This window comes from Sebastes umbrosus, chromosome 5 (genome assembly GCF_015220745.1).
Source record: "Sebastes umbrosus isolate fSebUmb1 chromosome 5, fSebUmb1.pri, whole genome shotgun sequence".
NCBI lineage: Eukaryota > Metazoa > Chordata > Actinopteri > Perciformes > Sebastidae > Sebastes > Sebastes umbrosus.
This window is the reverse complement of record NC_051273.1, coordinates 19,592,825-19,605,803: the sequence shown is the minus strand read 5'-3', so window position 1 is coordinate 19,605,803 and position 12,979 is coordinate 19,592,825. Positions and strand designations below refer to the sequence as shown.

Sequence of the window (12,979 nt, the reverse complement as noted above, 5' to 3'; positions counted from 1 at the left end):
TGTCAGCACTGTCAGCGAACCAGAGAGAGGGGAAACCCGAGACATTATCTCGGATGGCACTAACACTCAAATGGGTCTCTCAATTATTTCTGTTGGAGGGAAAGTTTGCAGCCGCACAGCAGCACCTTCGAACTGATCAGAGTGGAGGAGGTCCGAGCATGGGGGCTGTATTTAGTGGTGCTGTCTCGCAGTGAGGGATGCTATAGTGAGGCTGGAAAAGAAAACAACTTTTCGTCTGCTCGTCTTCATTTTCAGAGTGCATGGCAGGGTGTCAGATAGAGGATGGCAAGCGAGGGTAGGAGCGGAGTTGCTCATGACCCCCTGGGAAATTAAGCATGAGATTCAGCCAAGCAGTTTGTGAAATGGTTACCAGTCTCTCTCGCTCTCTGTCTTGCTCTTGCTCTCTGTTAGCCTCTTATTCTGTGTTGCTCTCTGTCTGGTATTTGCACACGCATACATACATACATACACACACAGTCACAATTGATCCATTTCTCTGATATGTTATCCCTCCTAACCCAACCTCCCGTCGTCCCACATGTGTGATCCTTTATTTGGCCCTTAGCATTGGCAGAGTGATCCTTAATGTGCAAGTCCAAGCCAGAACCTGCAGACAGGCTGGCTGATGGATCAGGAGCTTCTGTTTCCCAGCTGATGCAGAGCAACACCACAGAGATCACAAAACATCCAGCTTCATTTTCATTCTGTGGCTGATCAAATGCTCCGTCCTCACCCTCCCTCCTTGTGTGTGTGTGTGTGTGTGTGTGTGTGTGTCACCTCTGTTGCCAGTTTCCTGAATTGTGTTAGCAAACTATCAGCTCCTGTTGCACTAATAGGATGTGGCTCCACATTTAGCTCCTCTTTTCAGTCATTCTGCCGGCTTTTGCTTCTCTCTGCCTCTTGCACTCTCATGCATATTGTAGAAGCTCTCTGTGTTTATCTTTCTGTCTCTCTCTCTCTCTCTCTCTCTCTCTCCTCTCATCAGTCTGTTTCTTTCTTTCTTTCTTTCTCCCGTCTCGCTCCGCTTGGACTCTACCACTCTGGATCTGCTGTTAACGCCATTGTTCTCAGAAGAGGTGTTCCTTTTTTTGCCGGTGTTGCCAGTTCACTGCCCCCATTTTCACACCTTGTGTGTGATGAGGCATTACAAAGGATGAACAATATGCCTTTAGAGAGAGGTTCACTGCCTCTCTGTGGCACCACTCCAACTGTGGTCAAGGCCAAGAGCAGCTCAGGAATGCCGTCATCACACCTCAGGAGAAAGACAGAAGGGGAAGGAAAGAAAGAGAGGGAGGGGTAACAGACTGTGAGAATTTTACAGAATTATCTGCTCTTTGCACAAGGTCGCGTTGTCGTGCATTTCAATAATGCGCCTTTTCTGCCTGGCTGCACTCCGCTTAGTACAGACACTTGTAGCGGAAGAAGTGAATGGGCAAGAATTCAATTTTGCACTTGAGTAGTGTCCAAGCAAGTGAATGGGAAACTGTGATTTTTTTTTTTGCAAATGTAAGACATTAATATTCCTACAATGAACCTTCTGCTGTGCTTAAAACAAACAAAGCCACCCTGGCTCGAGATGAAACAAGGGAGAGCAGCCAAAGCAACTGCACTGTATCAGTACGGAGGATCTCTGGGCTTGAGTTAGGCTGTTTGAGTGGATGAGGGCCTCCAGCTACAAATCCCTTAGTTGGAAGTGTGTGGTGCTATGAGTCGGTTGTGCTGCTTTGGCTAATGGATATAATCCTCATAATTCTACAGTGGGAAAAAGAAGATAGTTATTATTGTTTTTCTGTGTCTTTGCTGAAAGTTCAGTGCCTTCGGCTCACTGTATATGTTACAATTGGATGCAGCTTTTTTGGCAGTGGTGGTAGAAGGAGTAGGAGGGATGCTGGAAGATTCCTGCAGAGAGAGAGAGACTAATTTACAGACTTAGATAACCCTGATCCAATTATGCAGTGAAAACACACACACCAGCCTGTACACATATTCAATTCTGTTTGTATAAATGATCAAGAGAGTGTGTGCTTTTGTACTGTCTGTTAAAGTTCAGGTTGGTCTGTGCACATGCATGCGTATGTAGTGGAGCTTGTTAGCCCGCATAGTTCATCTCACATAGGCTGGGTTCCTTTTCCTCCAGTCACCGGGTCATTTAATGAAGGCTGCTCCTTTGCCTATACCGGAGGACGTCAATCTGCTTGATAGACAGCTCCTCGTCCTCGCACTCCTCCAACCCGACACCGCCGAGCAGATGGAGCGGACCCGGAATGGGCTGCTGCTAGCTTTGCCTTGGCTAATAATTTAATAGTCTGGCATTAGCCATATTGAACTAGCCACCGCTCCGAGAGCCAAACAAATGAGCAGCGCAGCTGGGCCATCATGGCCAGTGGCGGAGCAGACAAAAGCCCAGGAGGCACAGAGGCGCAGGAAAAAAAAGGTAGTTTACCACAATCCCTCCAGACGCACCTCGTGAATATTCATCAAAGACCCCCTCCCCTCCCCAAACCCAGCTCTGCACCCCTCTCCCACCAAATGTATTATTCAAAGGAAGCATTTTCCCTATTAAATACTATAAATAAATAACGACATCTGGTAACAGTTTTTGTCTGCTGAATTAATGACAGGGGCTCCGTCGAGTATCTTCCAGTGATTGGAGGGGGGGGGGGGGATTTGGGGGTGCACGGTGGATTTCCTTTCAGCTACCTTTCCTCTCCTCTCCTGGCCTTTCCTTTGTCTCACCGGTTGGGTGCGATGCTTCCTTTGTTAAAGTCAGGTGGCATGTCAGTACATCTGAATTGCGTTGCGTCTCTATCAGTCTCCTCCTAAAACACCCTGAAGGGGATGCAAACACTGCACAGCTGTTTGTTTTAACATTTTTTCCTGCCTGAGTTAATCCTCAGAAAAAGAAAAAAGCTCCCTGTGGGCTCTTTATGTGCTTTTCAGCAACCCGGACAGCTCCTGAAGCATCGCCTGTTTTGTCTACCTCGTGGTGTTCCTTTCCTTGGTTAACAAAAACTCGACATGGCACATCTTCACGCACGGCGAAGGAGTAAAAGATGCATCACTCACGGATATCAAGTATCTAATGTTGGCATCATTGTTGTACAGGCTCTATCTGTCAGACTCTGATGAGCTGGTAAATAGGGAGTGCTTGAGAGGCCTACAGATGGCCAATGTTTTCCACTCTTGTGTGCCGCCGTTCCCAGAGGACAAGCGCATTTTGTTGTGTGTGCGCAAGTGTTCAATTTTAATTTGTAGAGGTACAAAGGAATCCCCTGGATCTGAGAAAAATGGGAACTAAAGCTAAAGAAAATCACGGCCGAAGTGGGTAGAGAAAGAGCAACGTAAACCATTGTGACTGAGAGTGATTTCTGCCTGTCTTCCACCTTCTAACACGGCAGGGCTATTTATGAAGCCGAGGCACCAGTGTGATACTTACAAAGCTCTCCTCGCTAATCAGAGATCTAGCTCTGGGGTTGCTGAAACCAATCACATGGATTTATGGGAGAGAATATCAAAGTTGTATAATTAATTTCATACAGATCCCTTGCACCCAGGTCGGGCTGATCCATGCACGCTTACTGGCTTTGTTTGTGCGTTGGGGTTTTGCATGTGTATGTGCACAGTATTTGATTTTTGTTGCTATTGATATTGGTTAATAATTTGTAGTCACACAAAGTAAGACGCAATGTGACTTTCCCTCCTTTGTGTTATTCAAACAAATACTGAATGGTGAACGCCAAAAGAGCATTATGCGTAGAATGCCTCAGTGCATAATTCCTGCAAAAGGTTTGTTGTTGGGAGAAAAAAATCAGCTTTGCTTTTTATTCCATATACCAACCAGAAAAAAAAAACAGGTTTCTCTAATCCTCCCGTCTGTCTCCCTGTAGGCGCAGAGCTGTGAATCATATTTTTCTTAAAGGTCTTTATTGTTGTGGTAATACTGCCTTTTTAATGTTTTCACATCACTCAATTTTATTTTATGATCATGCTGCTTCTTACATTCTAATAAATCCAGAGGCACACAGACACATACACCAATAGTTTTCACTGAAAACTGGTGGCGCTGGTGGAAAAGATCACAAGAGACATTAGGATTCATCCTCTGGGGACCATGAATGCCTGTGCAAACTGAAATGGCAATCCACCTAAGAGCTATTGAGATGTTTCAGTCTGGCAATCCCTACAGCCATGCAGCTAGCATGCCTTAAAACAACAAAGAGTGAAGCACTCTGCTGAAAGATTCAGACAGATGAGAAACAGACAGACAGAGAAAGCAGCGGCAGCTGGCCGACCTGCAGCCCTCACCAGGTGGATTTAGTCAATTGTGTCCAAACGCAGCCTTTATGTGACACTTGGATTTGCGATCCATGTCGGTAAAGCCACCTGACAGATATCAGCAAATATTCTCCTTCAGAGGTTTGGACCTGTGTGTGTATAGATGTGTGGTTGTGTGAGTGGACAGGTCAGTGGGATCCAGAGATGTGCTGTGCTGAACAGAATGAGCCTTAGAAAGAAGGCTAAAAGGCCAACGTGAGAGCTACCTTCATGTGGGAAGTTGTCTTTAACTGCAAGACATCTATCTATCTATCTGTCTATCTATTAGGGATGTTATTAATTAACTGTTTAACCGTTAACCAACAATACGAATTATGACCGATTGATGCAATCAGTTAAACGGTTAAAAGAAATATTTAAAATGAAATAAAAAGCAATCAGAGGAGCGGCTTGTCACGTAAAGGAGGATAGCTGGTCCACCTTAACAGCCCACCATAAGTGAGCGTGAGCCGGAGTTGTGGCTAACTTCAGGGCTAACCCCCTTCACTTTAAGATACAGGAACTTGGCTTAGGTCTTGAGGAGTTGTAGCATTTATTCACCAACAAATAAACCGTACACTGCATTGCACCGTCGTCACACGCAGTCTGTTGGACACTCGCTGACGTTACGCCAGGCAGACACACAGCTGACAACCTCGCAGCTAAACTAAATGATGCGGTGGAGACTCGAACTACTGGGAAAGTGGCTGCATGTGTCCTCGACAATACGCACAGCATTGTGGCTGCTAACTCTCTCGGACGAGTGAACTGGGGACAACAGTTTTCCGTTGTTTTCACACACTGCAGCTGGCGATAAATGATGGATTTAACCTGTTTGTGCATCGGCTTTTCGTTGCAGATTTCTATCTAATTTTTTTAGTTTACTTTCAATCTACGTAGTAGTGGTGCAATGGTTCAACAAGCCCACGGTTTGGTTTGTATTGCGGTTTTTGGGTCACAGTTTCGGTTCGGTGTGTTTTGCACATTAGGTAGAAGAAAAACATAACCATTTCCAATGTGTTTAAACTCCAAAATATATATAGATTGATTGATAGTAATGAATAATATTTCTATATTATATAGCCTATGTTCAGATAATTGCCTCTTCCTTGTCTATGGCACCTCATCAAATAATTAGCAGGCCTGTATTTAATAGTGGTGCAACGGTTCAACAAACCCACGGTTCGGTTTGGCATCCCTACTATCTAGTCGTCTGTCTTTCTACAATAAGCGGCAGTGAAATTATTATGTTACCCAGTCCCGATCAGACTTTGATTCCTCTCCGAAATTTCACTTCATCTCCTCCGCACAGCCTTGGGGTGCTGAATGAAAAACTAGGGACACCATCAAATTGATTTTAATATGGAATTTGTAAGGCTCATAGCGGGTTAGATGTCCTGCCAGTAGACTCGCTAGTCGTTTTGCAGTCCGTAATAAGATTGCCAATGCTCCACCAAAGTGGCTTTTACATGGAGCTATGAAGCGTGCTGCCTTCAAAGCTCTGAGGCATTAGAGTCGATGGTAGAAGTAGAGGTGGGAGGAGGTGGGGGGGTTGGGGGCGCGGATGTGCAGGTGTGTATGTGTGAGCAAGTAAGAGCTTGAAACTTTCACTCAAGGCCTGTGCCTAATGTGGGACTTAGTTTGTAAACGGACCAACGATTTTTGAGGAGGAAGGGCATTTCTTTTGCCAGAGTTTCTCGCATTGTTCACAAGAAAATTGCATTTTTAAAAGTGTAATTTCCATTCAAATTGCTTTTTTGCTGTGTTTTGTCAACACAGAGCAAGCGAAGAAGTAAAAACACAATTGTTTGCTTTCCAAATCAGGAGAAAACCAAGTCAGTCACCCCGTCTGCCAATTGCCCGACTGAATACGGAGGTCATTTTTTGTGGTCGCACATTTTAATGTACCAAGGCTGTTAAACAATTGCCATTTTGTGGCTTTGTGCCGAAACTCCGCTGACAAATTCCCCTCACTGGTTAGACTACAGCTTCTCCGCTCTTCTCTGCTCTGGCAAATTCAAAATGAACTGTCGGGATGGTTACCAGCTCTGTTGTGTAATTAAGTGTCACGCTGCAAAATTAATAGAGAAGAAAATAAGTAGTGGAAAATGCAGTCCATGAAGAGACATTGCTGCAGTCACTCAATCAGAGTCAGCCAAGAATGATATTAATCAACTCTCTGTGTTGGCTGTGAGTGTGTGTGTGTGTGTGTGTGTGTGTGTGTGTGCCGTTCTTTGTTTCTGTGTGTGAATTTGCAGCACTCAACATCTGATTTCATCCTAATGGGGGCTTTCTGCATCCCTCTCTCACCTCCCTGGAGCCTTCATAACGTTAAACCACGATGAACTACGTCCCCTGTGTGTCCTTCCTCTGACCACTTTCTCTGGGCTTTTCCCCTCAGCTGCAATTACAGTTTTTCTAATTCGCTTCGGCTCAATTCTTAAATGAGAATTGTTTTTTTCAAACAGTAAGTTCAAATCTCTGAACAATTAGTTTGTTTGCTCACAAAAGATTTGAATTTCTCATTCATTCAAGCAAATTGTAACGTGATTTGGCACGTGGGCAATACGAGTAAGTACAATCACCACTTGCATATGTTTTGCTGGTCAAAACTGATGAGTTGATTCTCAGTGAAATTGTCGTCCGTCTAAACATTCTTCCATCGTTTGAGTCGTCACATGCAAAATGATCCATTCAATTATCAAAATCTGTCAGACATACATGTATTTTCCATAAATATCTATGACAAGGTGTTACGTACTGTGAGGAGGTACAATTAGTTGTTTTTTGCTTTACTTATTTTTGGCATGGATGTCATTTTGTGGCAAATCTTCTGCTCACTTTATGTTACTTACAATGTAAGCTGGTCGCGTACATTCAAAACCGTAGTAGGCCGGTGCTGGACCAGTAGAAGACAGCAATGAAAAACATAGAAGGTCCGCACACTGTACTGTAGCTCCCTTAGAGTGCAATTTATTGGCACATCTTTGTAAATTGCCCTCTAAGGGAGCTACTGCATGTGACTTCACAAGAAAGATCCAAAGTGAATTTTCTGTTTACATCACATGTAACACATTGTTACACACATACATGTACTGTATACATACAAATCTAAAAAGCTCCGTGCGATACACAGCAGCATTCAGCTAGACAAAACTGATATTCTCATACAGTACAGTAAGCAGAGAGTGTCAACAAAAAGTAGAACAAAACAGAGCTGTGATGTACCATGAAACAGTTGTGACTATTGCTCTTACAGTTTGGAGCCAAAGCGATTGAGGAAACTGTAATGAGGTCTGTCTGTCCTGATAATTCTCCTTGGTGAGTAGTGCTGCAGCCCTCCAATTTGCTCTTGGTCCTCATTGATAAATTTGGCAACTGCTCTCAGAACTGTTGCTGGGGCACATCTAGTGTGTGTGTGTGTGTGTGTTTCTGTGTGTGTTTGTGTGAAAGGTTCGTCCGACAGCATTGCTATCCCCTAGTGTGCAGCTCTGTGCTCAGATTGATCGGGGACTGCTGTCTGTGATGGATCATTCTCTGCACTGGACTATTGGCTTAGCTGTTGATCACTGACCACTGTCTGTCACCGAGTATGTGTGTGTGTGTGTGTGTGTGTGTGTGTGTGTGGGAGGGGGGGGTTATTGTAGCGGCACCGTGGGAGTGTGTCGAGTGCGTTCATTAACAGATAATCATTGTTTTGCTCTGATTCTTCTTATCTGGGTTTACTTGCTCAGTCCAGCTGTTACATTAGTGTCCCAACAGTTTAGTGGAGGGCAGCAGAGAAAAAAAGAGTCTTTTTTTGAAGGCGTAATTGTCGTAAAACGGCTTTCTCTGCTGATGCCCTCTCCTTGCTTTAGTGTACGCTGGGTCTGTGATCTCATAATCAGTGTTACCAGATCTCACAAGGGAAAGCAACCAGGTTTATAGAAACAAGCCCAAAACAAGCGACTGTACCTGCCTACCACAATATGAGAGAGGCGGCCACTTGATCACTTCATATTTATGTATGAATTTATTTTGGATGCATACATCTCATTTCATTTTTGCATTGAATTGCATTTTTACATCCATTTTTAGCTTGAGACTTTACATTTTTCTTGTTCTATCTTGTCTAACCAGTTCGGGATGATGTGCTCGTGTAGCACACTTACAAAAACGGCAAACAGCCTTTGAATTGTCCCCCACTTAAAGGGGAATCCAATCAAAGCCCACTTTCTGTTTCCCAGTCTTTGTTGTACTTTTTGCAATATTTCACCCACTTAGTACCTGGCATTGTTAGCTAAACTCCATCAACCCGGTGCGGATTTGTCTCACAACAACAACAACACTCTGAGTGGCGGCGGTGGCGGTGAGCGACTGTCAGTCATCTGTGTGTGTGTATGGGGGAAGGGGAGGTACGAAGGGATGGAGGCTGTGTACGGATCCTGTAACAGGACAAACTAAACCGGTATAGAGGAGAGAGACAGGAGGAAGCCCAAATAAGCAACTGCAAAAACCACAACCCTTCACTATCAGTATTTGTGAGTGACTTTTCAAGAAAACAAGCCCAAAGTCGCTTATAATAAGCAGACTTGGCAACTCTGCTCATAATGCCCGACTGCCCACTTGCTGCTGATTTTGTCATGCAAAGTCACAAACACAAAAACACCAGGCTTTTCTATAAGCTCGTAGGGCTGCAGACACCTCAGGCGTGAGGCCGAGCCGTAATTGGGCCTCGTCTTACCGTGACCTTCATTGTTTTGACAGAGAGGGGTTCAGAGGGAGACACACAAAAGCTGAGGTTATATCCTCTCCTCTCCTCTTCTCTCCATGTCAAACCAGCAGCCTCAACAGTGGACGAGGTATGCACGAGCAGCTGCTTCCCAAAGCTTTTTCCAAAAGGGTCAAAGCTGTCTGAAGCTGTGGAGTGGATATTTTAGCACTCGCCTCAGTGGGTAGTCTGTGGGTTTGTTTGTGTGTGTACGCTCGACTATACATGCATTTTGTTTTTGTCTCGGCTGTGGTAACGCAAGACCGGCACACCGAGAATTGCGAGATGGTCCAAATAGCAAGTCAGCTCCGCGGCGCGTGATGTGATTTACCACCGAGCCATTAGCAGTCAAGCTGTGTGTGCTTCAGGTGTTCTCAGAGGGAATGGAGAAAGAAATACTCCCCGCCGCACTGCACACTGTTTTTAAAAGCCCCCTCGTGATTTATTAGGAAAACATTTCTTTAGACCGTCCACCTTCACTTCGCCGCCTTAGAGCCTATACATACAGAGTTTGCACACACTCATGCACTCAGTGCTGAGGTGGCAGGAGAGCAGTTTGGAGTGGATTTAAAGTGGCCGGTGGAGATTCACAGTGGATCATTGCTAAGGATTCTCTTCACTGAGTATGTGTTTGTGTGTAGTCAGAGTGCTACAAACATCATTAAATCTCCACCCATTCTTTCTTCCCTGTTCCTCATCTTCTCTTGCATCTCTCTGCACGCATCAAGGTCACAATTGAACTTTGAAGAGGCCAATCCAGCAATCACGCTCCTTGATTGCGCTGTTTATTCTTAATCAGTATCTCAGACAGGACAGCGTCTTCAACAACCCATCACCTCACACCGCTGCAATCACAGCGTTTGTCATTTCTTATGTATTACTACAAACAGCCTTAATTGGCTGCTGTTTTCTCCCTGGACCACACTGCTGCTGCTGCTGCTGCTGAAGAAGCTGCTGCTAGTACTTTTTCTAAAAAATGCAGACTGAAATTACGTTGTAAATGAATTCTCAAGATTGCGATTTGACTCTAAGTGTCATTTATAGATGGCGTTTTTTAGATGGAGGTGCTCCAGTTCACTCGGTGTTGTGTGTCCCCTGCCCTGTCTGGTTTTATGTCTGGGCTGAGCTTTATTTAAACCGCCCACCTGCGTACCATCCAGCGGCAGTGTTATGTCCAAGCGGCTATTGCCTTTTCCTAAAGCCAGCAGCTCAGGCTGCTCATCTTGTCACAGCCGTGGAACCGACTGCCAGCTCCCCAGGCCTCCTTGGCATCTGCTCTTTGCATTGGCCGTCAGATAAATGAGGTGTTTGCTTTTCTTTGGCAGAGCGGTGCCTTTCAGAAGGTCAGTGAGGGTCGCTTCGCTGGGGAAAGTGAGCTCTGTTGCTCCGAACTCAGCCCGTTAAAGGACCAGTAGTTCTGAATGTGTTAGCCCATTAACCACAAATCGTGTATGCTTAAGCCTACTGCCAACCATTTCCCAAAGCTGGCCATAAGTATGGAGATAGATTTCCCGCCTTCCCCACACTAACTGGTTTCACTGCTGTACAGGATGAAAGTCAACTTAGAGGATCAGTAATCCATCAGGGTTAACATTTAGTCTAACTATCCTCTTTTTGTGAAATGTTAACAGAGTTTTGAAACCTTTGTGCTTGGATGGAAGCTACAACATTTTGTGCCAGCTGTAAAAATCTCTGCAAAAGGTTTTCAATTCAAAGCAAAATCGTAACAAACAGTATCACCCTTACAACCTCCATCTCTGGATAGTTCGTCTTCCAGGCTCAATTTTCTAAAGACTTAGTTTCTTGAATACTTTTATTATCTGCCAATTCTCATATTTTGGATTTGACAGCTTGCTTAGACGAGCACAAGTTTCAACAGTCCAGAGTTTCTGAGACAGAATTTCATCCTGAGCTGACATGATTTGAAAAAAGGTTGAAAATTACTCTAGAAACATATGGTATGCTTTTGGAAACTGATTAGCAGTGCCCTAAAGTATTATAATTTTTAGCAAAATGGCTTTTTGGATGGTTATGTCCGTCTGTTGGTTGGTCAGTCGATCCATCATGTTGGTCCAGATTGAATTGTCTCAACAACAATTGGGTGAGTTGCCATGACATTTTGCACTCATGCATTCATGATTCCCAGAGGATGATTCCCACTGATTTTTGGTGATCCCTTGACTTTTCTTTTAGCGCCACCAGCACCTTAAAGTTTTCAGTTATACAGAGAAATATCATCTACATGACAAAATTTTCCGAGACAATTAGTCTCAATGACTTTGGTGATCCCCTGACTTTGACTCTAGCGCCACCATGAAGGCGACATTTTTGGTGTGAAATGTCTCAGCAACTATTGGATGGACCTTGAAAACTATGTGGCCCAGTCTCAACAAAGACGCTCTATAACAAAGATCGTGCATTACAAGCTCCGACGATGGTTTGAAATGGTATACACTTCCTGTCTCCTAAGTGGGTGTGGTCATGGCATGTCCGACCCCCCCCCAATCACCCCACCTCATTTGGAAATGTTGGCAACATCGTGTGGATGGATGAAAGCAGATTGGGTTATATTCACATAATGTATTTATATTTTCTTTTGCTACCATTAGATATTTACACAGCTAACAGCCATATTTAGCATTAGGAATGTTAGTTAGTTGCCAGATCTTGTGAGTGTGTTGCTGAGACAGAGAAAGGTCTCAAACAAAGTTAATTTTTTCCTGATTTGTTTGTCTGAAAAATGCCATGTTAATGTCAGAATGTTCGGAAGATATGCGGCTTGAGAAAAATGTGTCCAGTATTTACTTTGGTGACTATGGGGAGAAAGAATCGGTCATAATCTGTGTTCACGTTCACTTCTCCCATTGGAGTTAATAGACTCGAACATGCTGCTAGTCTCCTAAACTGACTCTCAGTGCGTCTCCTTTCTGAACTGTCTCTGCTAACAATAATAATGAGGTGGAACACAATGTGTGTGTTTACTGTAAGGAATTTAAGAAGAAAGTGGGACAGTGGATGCACAGTGTTATCCACTGTATGATTTCTGATTTTTAGACATTTTAGACAAATGCCAATGGAATATAAATGCACATTAGTGACAGATTTTATGAATCTGTCATTTATTTTTATTTTTTCAGTATTTTTTTGCCAATTTGTGCCTTTATACAGACAGCAACAAAGGTCTCCACCAGGGAGCCCAATCAAGCTGCAATTTCAACTGCATTTCCACACAGACATTTGAAAGGGAAAGAAATATAAAATACAAAATTAGAAAAAAACATTTGAGTCTGGGAGAAATCTGCTCCGCTAATGGGTCAGCCTGGATAAAGCTTGCGTCTGTCTACAGAGAATTTCGCTCTCTTCTTTTTTTTAGAGGAATGCAAGAGATCTTTGTTGTGCCAACATCCTCCGTCAGCACGTCTCCCTCGGTTAACAGATGTTTTATATTCTTTTACTTCTCCGTGCTACATCAGCCCTCCGCTCATCCATTCATCCACAACTCCACATTTCCCTCCCTCTTTTCCGTTCCTTTCAATTAAACCTTCCGGCTGATCATTTACTTAACAAAGCTCCCTCCGGCCCCCCGTCACTCCGCTCAGCCTCTGCGTGGAAGTGCATTTTGAATTAGCGCCAGGTGTTTGTTTTTCCTCTCTCGGTAAACATTGTTTTGATGAGTTGAATTAGATTTGCCGGCGCCTCCTCCTTCAGAGAGGAGGCACCCTTATGGGAAGAACTATGTAACTGGAGGGGTCTGGTGAAAAAAACAATGACACACTGCTTGAACATCATTCAGGGAGTTCATGGTCAGACTCTCATCTTTGATGAGCTTGTAGTGAATTCTTTAGGCTGTTCATGCTCCGGTGCTTTGTAGCTTTGCTCACTCTGTGGCCTCACTGGAGTTTTTTTTTTTCCTCA

General features: G+C 44.1%; 1 protein-coding gene across 3 annotated transcripts in view; it reads left to right on the top strand.

Annotated features, from left to right (window-relative positions):
* The window catches only part of ncanb (neurocan b), a 217,655-nt gene that overhangs the window by 44,441 nt on the left and 160,235 nt on the right, over nucleotides 1-12,979 (top strand). The gene's annotated exons all lie outside the window — the stretch shown is intronic.